The sequence below is a fragment of the Mustela nivalis genome (genome assembly GCF_964662115.1).
Source record: "Mustela nivalis genome assembly, chromosome: 15".
Taxonomy (NCBI): domain Eukaryota; kingdom Metazoa; phylum Chordata; class Mammalia; order Carnivora; family Mustelidae; genus Mustela; species Mustela nivalis.
The window spans coordinates 76,113,597-76,131,937 of record NC_139034.1 but is presented as its reverse complement, the minus strand read 5'-3'; the positions used below and the strand labels follow the sequence as shown (position 1 = coordinate 76,131,937).

General features: G+C 42.9%; 1 long non-coding RNA gene across 2 annotated transcripts in view; it reads right to left on the bottom strand.

Moving 5' to 3' along the window:
* Positions 1–13,770, bottom strand: part of LOC309849320 — a 43,948-nt gene extending 30,178 nt beyond the window's left edge. The window contains exons 1-3 of one of the 2 annotated variants that reach the window (XR_014303653.1): positions 13,648–13,770; positions 12,129–12,224; positions 10,925–11,012 (exon numbers count right to left, since the gene is read on the bottom strand). This is a non-coding gene — a long non-coding RNA (uncharacterized lncRNA). Of the gene's footprint in view, positions 1–10,924; positions 11,013–12,128; positions 12,225–13,647 lie in introns of those variants that run through there. The other variant, XR_014303652.1, reaches the window with a different exon arrangement.
* Positions 13,771–18,341: the final 4,571 nt, after the last annotated feature.

Sequence of the window (18,341 nt, the reverse complement as noted above, 5' to 3'; positions counted from 1 at the left end):
AGTCACCCAGGTACCCCTAAAACCTGTATTTAAAAATGTACACATTTATATTTATATTTTATAATATATTTATATTTCTATTTTAACCTCCGTAAAGAGAACCACCTGGAATGAGAGCATGGAAAACGTGTTTCTAACTCAGATAAAAAATACCTAAAAAAAAAACCCTCCCAAGTCCACGTGGGTAACCAGTCTTGTGGTTCCCTGAAATCTAAGTCAAGGAAACAAAGAGCTCTAAAAATGACCACTTTTAAAAGTGTGTGGCCCCTGGGGGGGGGGGTCTAGGTCCAACTCAAAATTGTACTATGGAAGCTGAAGGCACTGAAGTCCTCATGTCATGACTGTACAGAAGAATCCTTAGAATCAGATCCATCCAAAGATTTCTTTTTGGGGATCAACACAAGTTACTGACAATCACTAATGTATGCTCTCTCTACTCTTAGAATCATCCTCTTAATAAGCCAAGGTGGATTTCAGATGAACTAGCTCATCCATCCAAACATCCATCCATCCATCCATCCATCCATCCATCCATCCATGTTCCCGCCATTTATTCATTCAAGAAACATTTAGGTCTACCAACCTTGTGCCAAGGACTCTGCTAGGCATTAGGAATAGCAACAGAACATGATGTGCTTCTCTTCTGTGTTGCCTTGCCTGCTACTTCCAGACAGATTTAATCACTCCCTCTCTGTGCTGCTGATGTGAATCCGTATATTTCAAAACTCAAACCAGGTGAAAAATAGGATTAACATCCTCTTGTGAAAACTAAAAGCTTCATCCAAGATTATTTTGCGAATTAGAAGACCAATTCATCTCCAGTATAATTTTTGTACACATGCAGAGGAAGAAATTGCTTACCAAGTTTTCCCAGCTTCTACACATACTGGATGCAAATAGGTGAGGAAGGAAGGAAGAGAGGGAGGAAGGGAGGGAAGGGGATGGACAGAAGGAAGGTCAGAGGGAGGGAGGGAGGAAGGGGCTAAGGCCAGCCTGCTGGGCTTTGGTTCATGAGCAAACTGCATGGTTTGGCACAGAGTATTCGTCCTCTAGAAATATATATTACATGAATCTGAATTCACAAAGTCAACATCTAATGAATGAGATGGACACAGAACTTGGTCATTAGAGTTCGGTTAAGTCCCTTCTACACAGAAGTGTGTAATGGTAACAAAGGGTAATGGTAACATATGGGAGACATTTATAGGCAAACTTCATCTGGAAGCCAACACATTAGCAAGTTTTCCACATACTAAGAAATCTCATGATAAGGTGGACATGATCAAATTGTTGGCCACTTTGTTGCTGCCCCTTTGTGAATGGGCACCAGCCCCCTGGGGATGGGCATGCCACTTTATGGCTCGCTTCCTTCAGCAACACACACCATCTTGGTTCCAATCGTTTAGAGCACATTCAGATATTCACAGATAGTTCTTCCTTATTAAAAGCTTTCCATTTTGTTCTAAATTTTCTTTATTGTTTTATGTTTATTGTTTAGTCAAAAATTAAATGTGTTCATGACATTAAAATGAATTTTTTCTGCAAATCTCATTAAAAAAAAAATCCCAGTAGCGTCTTCTCACCTGTCTTCCAACTACTTTAACTGTTAACTATTTCTATTTGACGACTGCTATTATGTCTTTTGATTATGCTTACATTTATTTAAATAATGTGTTCCAGTTACTGTTTTTAGTTCTCCATAAAACAGAATTTAATTTTTTTTAGATCTATAGTGAACTACTGTTATTTTTCCTTTCTTATATTCATTTTTAAATCCCTAGATCGATCGATCTTTCTTTTTCTTTCTTCCTTCCTTTCTTTTTTTTTTTTCTCTTTCATTCTTTCCTTCTTTCTTTTTTTGGGGGGGTTTGGAGGGGATAGCTCAGTTTCCTGTGTACCTATTACTAATTAATCCCCAAACACTTTACCATATATGCAAATCTCCTCTTAACAGACACACATTCAGTATGCTATTGATTCTTCTATTTTGAGACACTATTCCAAAGCCCTGTGTTTACTTCTGTACTACAATCTGGTGTTAATGTTCCCTAGATTTACTGCTCAGATGTCCTTCCAGGATATCTCACGGTGACCCTTGGGGATTGTCTTGGCGACTCCATGTTTGATTATTTGTTTTCTGGATCCAATGGCTTTTTAAATTTATATACTCCGTTGTTTTAAAATTGTTCTTCCTTCATGGGTGCCTGGGTGGCTCAGCAGGTTAAGCATTCAACTCTTGGTTTTGGCTTGGATTATGACCTCAGGGTCATGAGATCCAGACCTGTGTAAAATTCCACACTGGGCATGAAGCTTGTTTGAGATTCTTTCTCTCCTTCTCCCTCTGCTCTCCCCCACCCCCACCATGGCTTGTGTTCTCTGTCTCCCTAAAAAAAATTAAAAACTAAGCTAAACTAAAATATTTTCTCCTCCAGTTGTTTCCTATAAAAAGGTCCAAGGGAAAAAAAATTTGTTTTTTTAATTTTTTTTAAGGGAGGATAGTTTGGGGACCTTGAATATAGGACTGTATCTTTTTTTTTATTTTAATTTTTTATTAACATATAATGTATTATTAGCCCCAGGGGCACAGGTCTGTGAATCGCCAGGTTTACATACTTCACAGCACTCACCATAGCACGTACCTTCCCCAATGTCCATAACCCCACCACCCTCTCCCTATCCCTCCTCTCCAGGGCAACCCTCAGTTTGTTTTGTGAGATTAAGAGTCTCTTATGGTTTGTCTCCCTCTGGATCCCATCTTGTTTCATTTTTTCCTTCCCTACTCCCCAAACTCCCTACTTTGCCTCTCAACTTCCTCATATCAGGGAGATCATGTGATAATTGTCTTACTCTGATTGACTTATTTCGTTCAGCATAATACCCTCTAGTTCCGTATAGGACCGTATCTTCATTTTATCCCTCAGTGGATGGTGTGGTTGAAAAGAGAGTACTAGACTGCAAATCATATCCCCCTATACATTTTAAAGTTGTGCATTGACCATTTATCTCTACTTTCCAGCATGGTACTGAGAAGTTCAATGCTATTCTGAAACTTGATCATTTGTTTTTACTTTCCAAAAGTTTCATGAAACTTTTTATCTCTAGTGTTCTGAAATTTGACTGTGATGTGCACGGGCTTGGGCCTTTTCTGTGCATTTTGCTCACACTTGGTAGTCCCTTGACTATGGAAATTCATGGACTTCCATTCTGGGACACTTTATTTGTAGCATTTGTTGGATATTTTTCCCCTCCTTGCTTCCTCTTTCTTTATGAAACTCCTATCATTTGATTTTATACCTCTTGGGTTAATAATCTATTTAAAAAAATATTTTCTGGTAATTGTTCATTTATTTGCCTTCTCCTTTCTAGAAAGTTTCCTGAACTTTATCTTTCAACTTATTTATTGAGAGTTTCCTGATTTCCTATCATACTTTTAAAAAAAAATTTAAGATTCCTTTGTGCTTTCTGAATGTTCCTTTATAAAGGCTTCCTTTTCTTGTTTCATGAATGTAATAAATTTACTCTCAGTTTTTTTCACCTCTGGCTTTTAAAGTTGGCTTATTTCCTAAAATAGCTGGTCATCTTTGGATATATGCTTACATATGAGTAAGTCTATAAAGTGCTATTGAAAGCTCTTTATAAGGAGGGCTTGTTGCCAGAGGACTTCATTATAGAGCAATCTGGTTGGCCACTTCATGAGAGCACTCATGACTGTAAGTTTGCTAGATCCCCTTATCTCTTACCAACCAGTCATATTCTCCAAGGGGAAAAAAAACCTTTCAATCTACTCCTTCTAAGGCATTATCCAAGATGTCTGAATAGGGGCATTAAATAGAAGAGGAAATGAAGGTGGAGGTTTTCTCGCAGCTTGGTGTGTAAAATTCCATTTAATACTTCTACTTGTAGCATTCTTGGTGGTCCTGGAGCCAGCATGCCCAGTTCAAAAAAGCTAATTATGTGCATCTCTTTCCAACTCCATGATCAGAGACTTTATGTTGTTAGCTTAAAATTAGCTTTGGTGGGAGTATTTATCCCTCTGAAATTGGCAGCAACTACAAATTAATCCCCCCTTTCCCCAGCCCAAGCTGATTGTTAACAGAACCAGTGCTCCGTGGAGGGCTCTACGCCTGCCCCAAGCTGTGTCTGGGTTTTCCCCATGCCAGAACTCCTCTGGCTTACCCCTCAAAAGCACACTTTTCATTTCCTGCCCAGGTTGGGGGAAGGGAGCCTGCTCATGGGTTGATGCAGAATGGAAAGGGGAGAGGGAACCTAGCCTCTAACTGCCTCTCAGACTTTCAACCCACTCTCCTGTTTTCAGCCCTCTCTTAACTCCCACTTTGAAAATCACCTGGCACCACCACTCCTGGTTTTCTGAAGCACAGGTTGCTTCTTGTCTCTACCTGCTGCCGGCTTAGGTTTCAGCTTCCCGGGATCTGCCAAGTCAGTGGCCATTTATCCTTCTGTTTTGCAACATGCAAACTTAGGTATCTGTGGTCTCCTTTTAGTTGAGGGTTTATATCTTTTTTAAAATGCTTTACACTCCTTTTAGAGGTCTGAGGGAAGAGTTTGAACTGTTTTTTTATTTTTTTATTTTTAATTTAAATATCATTGACATAATTTCTATTAGGTTCAGGTGTGTGACATAGTGATGTGGCAATTATATTGTCACCACGGTAAGTTTAATTACCCTTTGTTACCATTCAACGTTATTAGAGCTTTATTGACTATATTCCCTCTTCTCTACTTCTCATCCCCATGACTTACTTATTTCATAACTAAAAGTTTGTATCTCTTAATCCGTCTCACTTGATTCTTCCATTCCCCCTTCTCTCTCCCCTCTGCCAACCACTGATTTGTTCCTTGCATTTATGAGTCTGTTTCTTTTGTTGTCACTGTTGTTCTTTTGTTTGTTTTGTTTTTAATTTTCGACTTATATGTGAAATCATATGGTATTTGTCTTTGCCTGACTTATTTCCCTTAGCATAATACCCTCTAGATCCACCCATATTGTCATAAATGGCAAGATTTCATTCCTTTTCTATGGATTAGTAAGATTCCTCTGTGTGTGTGTGTGTGTGTGTGTGTGTGTGTGTGTACATGCAATATGTACATCTTTCGTTATCCATTCATCCTTAGATAGACACTTGGGTTGTTCCGTATCTTGGCTAATGTAAATAATGCTGCAACAAACACAGAAGCATATATGTCTTTTCAAATTAGTGTTTTCCTTTTCTTCAGATAAATATCCAGAAGTGGAATTACTGGATTGTATGGTACTTCTATTTTCTGTCTTTTTTACATGAAAATCCGACTGAAACTTGATGGTGTACTAGGGCAGGCCACGAATCTGAGCGGTCCAGAAACAATCCTCCTATCCTGGGCCCACTCAGAAGGGCCACTCAAGACTCAGGAAGGCCCCACGGCCAAGGTGGCCTTTCTGGTTCTCCAGTTAATAGCACCCAGGTCAGCACTGCCCCTGGGGGCAGGGGCAGAAGCACTCTAAGTGAGGATGGAGTTACCATGTATGTTTCCTGAATTTTAGCCTGGTGCTATTCAGGGCTTGGCCAACTGCTACAAACTTAGTAACCTCAACTTCCTGAAAATCCCTCTTTTTGGCCTTTGTAAAACACATACATATTTCTTCTTGGAAAAGTTTCCAAGTACCAGGGCAACCCGAAGAGATCCTGTGGATTTGAGCCATTACCTGTTGGTCTATAAATTGGTTAGAATTTATTTGGCAATTGAGAAATAACTAATCTTGCTCCTGTTCCATGCAGCCTCAAGGTTCACACCATTCATCTTGTTAAATTCAGTTTTTCAGCTCCAAGAGGTAAGAAGGCATCTCAGCATGAATAACTCTGAAGAACAAATGGCATTTCTGGGCTGATCACTTAACAAAAACCTGTGCTGGGCAAGGAAAAAGCCATGCTGATTCCTTTCATTCTGTGCCCGGTGGACCTGCCAGTGGTGAGTGTAGGCTGTGGCTGATTATTGACGACTGGAAAACTTTTCCACTTTCGGTTACAAGATTGGCAACAATTTCTGAGACAAAAAACACTCTTGGCACCTCGGGCAACCACGCAGCGCCAACTACAATAGGAAAACATGCTCTAAATTGTTGGCCCAGACTCTCAGGAGACTTTGTTCTCGGTGAGCTGGTGTGTGGCACACTGAGGTCCCGGCTTCACTTCTGGGAGACCGACTCCCCTGTTGAGACCAGAGGGAAAGACCTCCATCCCATTAAGAAGCACCTTTTAAGCGTGGGAACCCAGGAGTTAAATGATTCTTGGATAAAGGTGGAGAGAAAAAGAAGGAATCCATGACATGAACGTGTGCTTGCAGCTAGATGCATGCGGGTGCCAGCCTCTGCTTACCGTTTCCTAGCCACTCGTCTTTGGGCAAATGGGCTTTCTCTAAGCTTCGCTTCACTCTTTTTGACAAAATGGAAGTAATCATAAAAACTGCCTGGAGAAGCTGCTGGGAGTGGGGAAGAGCAGGCAGCCCACAAAGACTTTGCTACGGTGCACTGTTCTGTGGGTGACACGTCTGCCCCACGTCAGCTCTGAGTTATGCCAAGGTGGCCTCTTTGGAAGGGACAGATCAAGGAGCAGGGTCTAGCTTCTGAGAAAGTACCAGGGCTCCTCCCTGAGAAAGCAGAGAATGACTTAGTGAACCTGAGGAAGATGCAGAGTTGACATTAAATATTTACGGAGCATCCGAGCACGTGAGAAAGCAGAGGGATTTATCTCCAGGAACATTTCACTTAACTTAAGACAAGGCATTGAACTTCCATCGGAAGCACGAACATGTCCTCATTGAATCACTAATGAGAAGGCACCTCGGGAAGCATAATATTACAGTCGTTAATGCCTGCCAGAGCAGAATCTTGCCCTATCACTTTCCCTCCTTGTTTTACACCCGCACAGTTCACTGGCAAAGCCCTGCATCTTGGAGATACACAGCCCCAGCGACAGAGTATTTTGGCTTGAGTGCAGGCACGTTTCATCAAATCCACACACACAGCAAACATATTGTATGGAGAGTTCCCAAGTTCAAAGCTGGGTGTGAGTCTCTGCTCCTCTTTAGGCATTTTAAATATGTTTTGAATGGTGAAACTTCGTGTGTGTCTGTGCACGCGTGTGTGTATGTGTAAAAGTGTGTGTGTGCTAGTGCACAGGACTGCACATGGATTTACACTAATGGATCTAATTGCCCCACTTCTACTTTTAAGAGTCGTCATTATTACCCCAAACATCTCTTTGGATTCCATCACGTCTTTTGCAAGACAGTCACTAACTGTGAAAATACCAGGTATAAGGCCTATTTACTTTAGCTTAAAAACCTTGAAATTTTCCACAGAAGATAGTAAATAATTCAGTAGTGCCGATCCATATCTTATTTGATGCTGCCTCTTCACTTCTTCATCTGTATGATCACGGATTGCTTTCTTTTCTTTTAAAAATAGACTTCACTTTTAGAGCTATTTTAGGTCTGCAGCAAAACTGAGCAGGAGGTACAGAGAGCTCCCACAGGCCTCTGCCCCCACACACGCGTGCTTCCTCCGCTGTCCACACTCCCTACCGGGGTGGGACGTACGCCACAACTGAGGAACCTACACGGACACGTCACAGTCCCCCAAAGTCACGGCGTACCTGGCGTTCACTCTTGTACATTCTACAGGTTTTCACAAATGCATCACAACACGGGTCCTTCGATGGTGTTAACAGTGCTTTGGCCTTACTGAATGGAAAGAATGGGATGCTAATACAGATCTTTTCTCCCCACACTCCACAGGCAGAATGGTGTCCGCTAAGAAACACGGAGCCAGGGGTGCCTGGGTGGTTCAGTCACTTAAGCGACTGCCTCCTTCTGTTCAGGTCCCGCGGTGGGCTCCCTGCTCGGCACGGAGCCTGCTTCTCCCTCTGCCGCACCCCCTGCCTGTGCTTTCCTGCTTTCTCTCCATCAATAAATAAATACAATCTTTAAAAAATACATGCACGCAGAGTTACCCTTCTACTCGGAACATATTCTAATGATACAACAAGGCTCCAACATTTAAAAACAAAAAACAAAAAAACAAGGCCTCACAGAACTCTCCAGTGAGCGCCGTCAGTCAGTGAGTATGTCTGTATGTCTTCCGGGGCTGAGCCTGGGCTGTTACTCTTTCCCCCGTACCCAGTCATTCAGCTTCCCTGTTTCTCAACTATCTATCCTCCAGCGTGCAGCTCTGGTTCTTCCCAAGGTCAAGCTCACACACTGGCAGCCTGGGCAGAATGGAGCCCTGACCCATGCTTGATTCTGTGGTGCTTTCTTCCTCTTCTCCAGCTCTCCCCGTCGATGCCCAGAGCCAGGGCATCCTTGGCATTTCTTGTCCCGCTCCCCTCCTGTTCTGCGCATTATTTGTCTTTGGTTATTTCTTGTCCCCTAATTCTGGAGCCTGTTTGCTCTCCTCACTCACTCTCAGGCACCTCTCTTGTCCTTAAACCACAAATCTCTTCTTTCTCCTCATGGAAAACACGCCCTGGACATAAGACAAAGCAACCTCTGCCTTCTTGGCTTAGGTACCCAAGTGGACGCTGGTTTTAATGCAATTTCTTTTCTCTCCAGGTAGTAAGGACAGAGAAAGTTCTGGTTTTCATTGGCTCCATTACGTTATTCAGTGCCAAATATCTCCTCAGCTGTAACCAATGTGAGAAATGGACTGTTTCATCTGCAAGCTGAAGAATCAGGTAAATATGAGTGTTTCTTTATTTAGTTAGTAGGAAAAAATCATTCTAGAGTGTCCACGTGGGACCACTCCTAGCCACTGGTGGGCTATTGCTTTACACTCAGCCGAAGTTACAGCGCCGGGTGGGGAGGCATGATTATAGAAACAGAGTTAGGGACAAATGCCAACATGAACATGTATTATATAAACAGAGCTCAAATTACCTCCATACATTCTGAATTTAGAAATCTCACCAATCCACAGATGAAAAACATTCCCGCAAGTATCTAAGTGTGGGATAATATAAAGTGAATGGACAGTGCATTTAGCGCTAGAAGCAGAGTTAGGGATTTCTCATGCTTTATGCAACTCGCCTGCTTCACAAGCAACCGAGGGAATCGGGGAGCCCATCACAGTAGTTCATTCAACTTTTCAAATTTCCAGATGCTGTTCTTGTCTCTGCTCCTGTTTGGCTAACTGCCATTACGTTCCCCTTCCAACAAAACCCGGTGTGCAACGCTCCCCTCGGCTTGCGGCTGCTCTTACCTCATTCCTACCAAATTATCCAAAACAAACAGGGGTCTGTCATGGTCTATAGGATAGCAGGAGCCTCCCCAGTTCTGCTGCGGACCCAAGGGTTGCCTTTCCCACTGAGAGGTGGCCAGTGTGGCTTTTCCTGAGAAAAAGATAGAGCCACACCAGAAGTAGCCCCTAAGGCGTCATTCTAGTCTTTTCTCATCTCATCTTCATAAGCCAATGACCTCTGTTGTTGCTGGGTGACTGATCAGGGTCCCCAGAGAACAGACCCATCCTAGGTATCCTTGGCAGCAGCTCCTGGCTTTGGGAAGGAGGTTAGATTAGCCATGCCTTCTAGTGAAAATGCCAGAAGATACCTTTGGATTTTGAACCCACAGAAAGGGCTTTCTATGAAATGAGAGCTCCAGGCCATTTTCCTGTTCCAGTCTATTCCCTCAACATAAAGGGTCCTCCCTCCATAGGACCCCCACTACAGATCTTTCATTCCCCACTCACCATTCTTAAAGCCCCTGATCAATGGAGATCCCTGGCTGACAGCAACCTTCCCTGAAAGAGTCATATTTTTTAAGCTGCAAATGTCATTTCATTCTGAATGAAGAGTTAATTTTATGCAAGATGTTTGGAGGGAATATTAGAGAAGTGTTTTTTTGGTTTTTGTTTTGTTTTAGAAAGAGAGAGAGAGAGCAGGAGAGGTGCAAAGGGAGAGACAGGGTATTAAGCAGGTTCCAAGCCCAACATGAGCCCGACACAGGGCTTGATCTCATGATCCTGAGATCATGACCTGACCCAAAATCCGGAGCTAGACATTTAACCAACTGAACCACCCAGGCACTCTTAGAGAAGTGTTTTGATATCTTGTCCCTGATGGACTGAATCTGTTGTTAGCAAACTTATTTTTTCTTTTAAAATGAGAAACTTGTTCTTCAAATAGGTTGAAGCCTGCTATACACTTCAGATAAAAGTGCAACTGCCCAGGGATGGGGGGTGGGGGAGTAATTCAACTGTTTGGTCCATGGAACCGCTGAGAGAGCCACATGGAAGTCTTACCTTGGGAAGCCCCAAAGTGCGGCTTGGGAAGATGGTCTGAAGAGCGCAGAATCAGATGAGTTGTCAGGCTCTTCCCTTTGACAAACTGTTATTTGCTACACCGTCTGGTCTCAAACACTATCTCATACCCATAGGTTTTACTTGGCTTCCATGTAAAAATGATGCCAGGCTTAAACATACAGATTAGAGGCAAAACTACAAAGGTACTAGCTAGCAACCACTTACAAAATAAAAGAACATGCACAGTAATATCAAGACGCCTACCCTCACTTCACGTGGCGGAGTTATCACCCCAGCCGTGCCCTCCATCACCTTGGTTCTTCCTCCTTTGTCACTTTCTCCTTTCCCTTTCTTCCTGCCATCCTCTACTCCTTCTCTTCTCTCTTACATTCTCTCTTTTTTTTTTTTTTTGCTCACTCCTTTTCTCCATATCTTCCTTGATTTCTCTTTTTTCCCTGTTTTTTTCCCCCCCTCTTTAACTCCTTTACTTTCTTTCTTATTTTGTTTACTTTTGGCCTTTTCTGAGCTTCTGCCTACTCCTTCATGTCAGTCAGGCTAGGCTAAGCCACATGGCAGTAACAAACACCCCCCAAATCTCAGGTGCTTCAAGCAACAAAATTTGTTTCTCAATCATTCTACATGTCTGCCAGTTTGGCAGGGGGCTCTGCTCATGGTAATCATCCAGGGATCCGGGCTGATGAAGCAGCCATTTTCTCAAATGCTACTAGAAGAAAAAGAGAATGGGGGGGGGGGTGCGGGGAATACATTGTTTCTGGAAGCTTCCACCTTGATGTGAAAGACATATCAACTGCCTCCTATTTCATTGCAGAAGCAAGTTACACGGACCCACTTCGAGTTGGTGGGTGAAACTCGCTTCTCTCCTGTATCCATGAGCTGGAAAGTCCAAACACATAGAAATGCCCCTGACAAGTACCACTCATTAAGTAAACTCTGCAGATCTACCCCAGATTCCTCCCGTTCCTCAGCTTCTAACTGTCTTTCCCTCCATCCCTGTTCCTTATCCCTCTTATCTGTCCCTGGTTGAGGTCCTTCCTGACTTCCTCCTCTTCCTCACCCCATCATGTGGTAGAAACACCAACAATAGTCATAGGAAGTATCACTTAACATGGAGAGAAGGGAGTGTCATGGTTTTATAATTAATCCCTAGTGTAATAGGATAAGGGCCCTCTAAGCAGAAGAGAAGGCTGTGTCAGGCCGGGGTTCAGGCTCCTCCCTCCTGACCGGTACAGTCCTGACAGACACTGGTCTTTTCTGCTGTTGGTGCTAAAGCCATGCTGCTTAAGGCTCACATGGAGCACACTTTTCCTTTTCCCATTCTACAGCACTTCACATTAATAGTCATTTAAACTCTTTCTCCATAAACATAAGTCATAATAAGTCAGGGCAAAACCATTCCCACTTTATAAATATATAGTAAAGGCACAAATTTGGCAAAAATATAAGGGCGATTACCTAGTATTGATTCTAGTTACAATGAATCCAAGGAAATAGCTGCATTGTAGAATTATAAGGAAATCTCTAGGGTAAGGCCAAACCTTACCTATCAATACAACAGTTCCAAGAGCTGAAGAAAAGCAAGTACATATTATTTGAATATAAATGTTACTCACTTCAGGTGTTTAGTCAGATAGCACTGAGGACCAGTAAACCAGAAGCCAATATGTCTACTCTAGCTGCTCCTATGTTCCAACCTGCTGAAAGTCATGAGCAGCTCTGCATCTTACACCTCTTTCCTGGGTAGCACTAATGTCCTGGGGGCACTGAGGAATTTATGAGGCATTGACAGCAGGGAGATTCTTCAGAAACGTTTTTGTGTTACCTGGAGCACCATGGCTCAGATCAGCAAAGGGCTACGTGACAGGATCAGAGACATACTGGGCTGGCCTTGGGAGGGAGTGCACGTAAACAGCCGCGTCTGTGAGATGATAAAAGAGGAAGAAAGCTTCTCAAATGTCTCCCCAATGTTCACTATATTGACACAATTTTACAAGTAGACAATTATTCCATTGAGAACTAAGTGTTTTTTTTAGTTTCCAGAAGAACTAATACCTGGGTGGGGCAATTTTAATTTTTTAAAACCATCATCAACTACTGTGGTTACTTGATACCATAAATCTGGATGAGGTAGTATGGGGCAAGTGAAGTGTCCTTGGTCTTAAGAGGAGGTAGTTGGTATTCTTGAGAAACCAGCACCAAAACCAAGATTTACCACCTTCTCATTTTCCCCCAAGGAACAGCTCTGATTTTTCTCAAGGGAAACTAGAAAATTTTGTAACACAGAAACAAAACTGAACTTTCCAAAGTTGCATGTTAGTCCTATTCCTTGGGCCATGAGCTGTGTCCCAGATTTCCCCTTAAAGTAAATAAACATGTTTCAATTCCCTAGGGAGTGTCCCTTCACCTTGTGGGTTCCAAGATGGAGGGCAGGAAGCTGGTGTGGAGGTCAGGCAAGGGGAGCTGGAGGAGGAGATGCTCACAGGAGAGCAGAGGACACAGAGCAATGTGGATACGGGGACACGCACGACCCAGGATGAGCCAGGCCACAACTATTTCAAGTTCATGGGCAGTGTTTAGGGAGATATGTCTGGCTTATTCAACTCTGGGTTTTGAGGAACTGATACCTGAGAGGACATGTGAGTTTTCATAGTACTAACAGACACCACCCAATACACAGTTGAGGTGGGAGTTGTTTTTAAAGGAAAAATAAAATAAGATGAAAACAGAGAAGGAGACAAACTAGCAGACAGGTATTAAGGAGTACACATGACATACTGAGTACTGGGTGTCATATGGAACGCAGGAGTCACTAAATTCTATCTTTGAAACTAATAATGCAATCTGTTGAAAAAAATTAAAAAGATGTTAGTTGAAAGATGCATTCTAAAAATTAATCAATTAATTAAAAAATAAAGGGTTATAGACAATGACCCTGGGACATTTAGTGTTTCATGAGAGTCTATTTACAATTGAGAAGTCAGAGGTGAGTATCTCATTTCAATAAGATAAGCCTCACTCCATTCTTTGTAGAAAATCAAGTACTGCTGATTAATAAATGAAAAAATGCAGAATTATCAATATTTTACTAAAGTTTCTTATCAAAGCAACCACTTTCTATTGTTTTGTATACAATTAATAATAAATAGTACAGTAATCACATGCATTAATTTTCATCAAATGAGAAGGCTAGCATCCCAGGGGTTTCCACACCTCCTTTGTTTTCCTTCCTATTTTACCCCTTCTATGAAGAGTTGTTACCTAATTTTTTTTCTTTTTTGTTTTGCAAATCAATCTTCTCTTTGGCTTAGTTCCTTAGGTGACCAGTGTTGGCAGGGACTTACTTTAGGGAACCAAATATGCAGAGATGTGAAGCCCAAGAAGCAAAGGTGACCCGGCTCTGGCTGCCTCTGTTGGAGGGAGTGCTCCATCAGTCCTGGGTCAGAGCTCTTCCCGCTCTGCGGAAGCCTGCTCTCCATCTGCCTCCAGAACAAACAAACAGCCACAGGCCATGTAGTAGCTAACAACTCCAGCTCTGCACGGGAGTGACTCATGACACAGAGAATGTGAGTCATTCTGATTCTGTACTCCTGGGAGTACACTCTCTCTTCCCACCCCACTCAACCCCCCAAGCTTTGAGGACTTTGAACTCCATTAAAGGATCTATAGAACGCAAGGGAGGAGTGACAGTGTGTATAAACTGTACTGGGCACAGATGCTTCAAACAAATTGTAGGCATAATATATTTACATTTCAAGACAGGAGGAAAAAAAATACGTGTGCTACTTTTAAATGAAGAATATTCAGCATATACCAACAATTTAAAGAATTCTAACACGCATTACTGCCTCTAAATAAATACTACTTTCTGAAAGGAATGGCTGGGGCTGGGCATCTTTCTACTCTTAGGGAGATGGTTTAAAATTGATTTGCATTTCAGATTTTCTTTTTAATCACTGAACATACATCATGTCATCAGACCCATCCTATTAAATGCCATCCAAGGAGCAAGCTCATGAGATCCTGTTGCTACTGCTGTGTCTAAATGTCAGATGTAGGGCAGGTATAAAGAATGATTCTGATCACAATTTAGGGTCCAAATGATTACCTTTGTGTTCTTTTCCTATAATAGCCTTTCTCAGAGAGCTTACGGTTTGTCTGTTTGTTCCTAAATAAACCATATTCTTTTTCATACAAGAAAAAAATGGAGTTTTTATGATCTAAAGATGGAAATATACAGCCAATATATTATCAAAAGCAAATATAGTCTCTTTATATATGTATATAAAACAAACAAACAAACAATGCAAAAGCCTTTCTGGACATTATTTCTACCAGAATCTGCCAAAGACAGAGAAAGAATAAGACGGGCACACAGAGTGTTTCTCAGAAGCCAAACCAAAAAGAAAAATGTTAAGAGAGATAAACATTATGTCATGTTTCTGAAACTTCCTGATCATCCTTAAAGGAGACCATCTGTCCCTGATGACGAAACTCACTGGATGAGACCTTGAGGAACGTAACTCTTTGTAAAATTTCTGAAACACTGAATTTGTTCCCCAGTATTCCAACTCTGTAGCAAATCTGTTACCCAGATGTAAATTTAGAAGCATCAGAGCTCTTGGCTCCCTGAAAGAAGAATTTCAATTTAGAAAAGGCATTATAGACTAACAAGAGAAGAATGCTCAAAACCTAAATTACCCCAAACAAACCAGGATGCAACATAAGGGAAACAACTAGAGAATTCAGCAATAAGGGAAGGTGAGTTCAAGCTGCTCTTACCACTGGGAGGAAAAGACTCTGACAGCCAACAAAAATGAAACTCAGCAACGCTCTCCAAATGCTAAGCACATGTACAATTTAGATGAACAATTCTAAGCATTTTCCTACGTGTCACTTAGCACATGAACAAGTTCAAATTTCACATTCACCAAAGGCATGTGCGTACGCGTTTGGGAGTGACTCTGCAGCCCCAGCCCTCCAGGAAGAGGCAGATAGGACTGGGATAAACAAAGTTGTTATGAAGAATCCTTAAGCAGAGTAAAAATGGGAGGAGTCATAAAGTTCAACAAGAAAAGCTTCCAGAAAGGACAGGTGAAATGGTGGACGACGTCAGGAAGTGGCGCTGACTTGGAAAAATCTAGCAGGAGATGTGTTAAGCCACAGACTCCAAGTACGGGCAAGAGGAGTGAGAAAACAAGTCCAGCTTGGATGTAGCAGCCAGAAGCAAAGACAGGAGATGAGGGGCCAGAAGACAGGATGAAAGAGAGGACAGCCTCCACCTTCCCAGCCTGGCTCTGGAGGGGCTGACCCTGCATGCCTCATGGGCTGCCCAGCCTCCAGAACTGCCCAATGGAGGCCCATGAGTCCCCTGGCTCTGGGAGTCCTCAGAACCTCAGACAAGCTTCCTTCCATGTGCTTCTTAAGCTGGAGCACCGCACTCAAGTTTCCAAGAAGGTTCTTTCCACGCCACATACAACAGCCTTCCCAGTGCACTTGAGCACAGTAGCTTGGGAATCAAAAGACTCACCAAAATGAATCTGACATATTCACAATAGGCCTAATAGCCTTTGTATACATGGCAATTATCCCATAAATAGGTCTTATAAATCACTACGTTGCAGTTACATCGCTAAACCAAGGTGGTAATTTTCCATTTCGTTAGATTTATCAGTCATCATAGCAGAGTATAATGGATACCATAGACCCATTGCCAAGAATGAACAATTATTAACATTTTGCTTTGTTATTTTCTGATGTAGAATTTAAAGCAAGTTCCACGACCTTTTCCTCCTGAAGACCTCAGCAGCATCCTTTAAAAACTAAAGACAGTTTCCTATATAACCACCATCTCCTACTGCATCGACCCAAATCAATAGTCGTACCTGCAAATCTGACAGTCCTTGTTCCATGTTCAAATTTCCCCCACTATCCCCCAAGTGTATTTTAGGACTCATCTATTTAAAGCAGGATTCGATCAATGTGTTAATTGCACGTGTTACCTGTCTTAATGCTTTTTGACTCTAGCACGCTTCCTCCACATGTCCTGCCCCTGAGGTTTTATTTTCCCATTATTGAAGCGGGTAGCAGAAGAGGTGAGCAGGGGGCCTGTGGAATGCCCACCTCCTGGATCTAATTAACTGGCCCTTAAGTCACGGCCCTTTGTTCCTAACCCCTCTGCTCCAACAGTTCTGGTGCAACGACTTCATTGTTGTAGCCGCATGCTTCCGAGCAAATTGCAGCAGGAGTCACGTGCTGTCCCACGACTCATGATGTAAAGACGGAATGCTAGTTAAGGTGTGATAACCCGAGCTTACACAGTTCCGGCAAAACCCTATCCTTGACACTCGAACCTCGGAATGCAATGCCCACCAGCAATCCTTCCTGTGCTTCACCCAGAATAAGCCCATGTGACTGGCAGCGATAACTGGTAACTCCCAAGAATTCATAGTCTTCCAGGCCCTCGAGTGCCAAGACGTAGTTGTATTTAAGAACAAACAACGTAATATCAGCTGCTCTTTGGTTTGATGGAAGGACGGAGGGCAGGAAGCAGCTAAGAGGACACAGAGGAGTAGAAATTTTAGGTGAAATGAAGAGGGGAAAAAACAAAATAAAGATAGGAATTTGGGGTCACTTTTTCTTTAAACTCGTAGCACAATCAATCATGGGACCTGAGAGTTTAGACTCTAAAATCAGGACACTGCAGCTCTTGGTGTGTGACTCTGCCCTGGGGTGTCTTAACATCACTGGACCCTCCTTCCTCAGAAGGAACTACTGATACTAAGGGCACGTCCCTAGGAGGGTTTCAGGGCAAATCAGTGAGCGAACAATGTCTAGCACAGGGCCAGACCCATGGTAGGAGTGTGACAGACAGAGTTGCTACTATGGCTAAATTCTGTACTTAGCTAAGAAGTCATTTTCTTGTCTTATATTTTTCCATTGAACATTCACAGAAGACTTTCTGAGAAAGTCAAGGGTGAGGGAAAGCCATCAGAAGCAGTGATTGTATGGGGTCGGGAACACTGGTCCCAAATCCCCCAAGGATGGGGTCAGGGTGGAATGGGTAGAACAGCTAATATGGAAACTGTCCTTCCCCTCAATGCCACTGGGTTGGAGTCTGAGACGTAAGTTCCTGTGGTCTTCTTCACTTGTGGCCACAGTGTGGACAGGACTCAAGGGGTCGAGTGCTCTCTCTCCATATCTCCAAGCTCCCTAGGGGATACAACCTGAACTCAGCAGGTTTAATGGGTAGTTTATGGCATGAACTGACATCAGTGGACCTAGTAATTGGCCAAGTGAAGGGCAGTGAAACAGGACATCACGCAATGCTGCAGAGAAGTGCTGGTGTATCCTCTGTGGGACGCTCAGAGGGTCAGGCCCATGATGGAATGCCTTCCCCTTCTTCTGAATCATTCACTCTCCTCTGCCACACCTGGCTCATGGGAGCACGTCTCAGACAAGAAACCTCATGCTCCTTTGGGACATTCATAATATGGTATTTCAATAATCAAGGCACTCTGCATTCCGTAAAAGGGAAAACCAATGAATTTTGCAATTTTACTCTGACAGGAATTAATGTGGAAGGTTTCCTATTTTATTGAGAAAGCCTCGAATTCCTCCAAGAGCTCGAATTCAAGCAAAATAACCCAGATAAACATTTACGTTTCACCTCTATGATAGTTTTCCCAAGTTCCATTTTTTTAACTTATAGGGCAGCAGAATCTTATCAGGATGGCTGATCCCCTCCAGCTGGGGCATCAGCTACCAGGAAGAAGACGACACTCAACTCAGAAGACAGTTACCAGACACTCCACACTCAGTGACCATCCTGAGACCGGGGTGGGAGGGCTCCTGGCAGTTTCAGAAGGGGGCCACAGCACAAGACATTTCCCCAGGTCCTCCAACAAGCACGAAGGATACCTGTGGGGTAGGGAACAAGGTGAGGTGGAGGGGGGAGGCTCCTGCCGGTGATCAGTCCCTCTTCCTACCCGTCTCCACTCATAGGTAGAATGGGAAGACACGCCGTCTTTCATCTCAT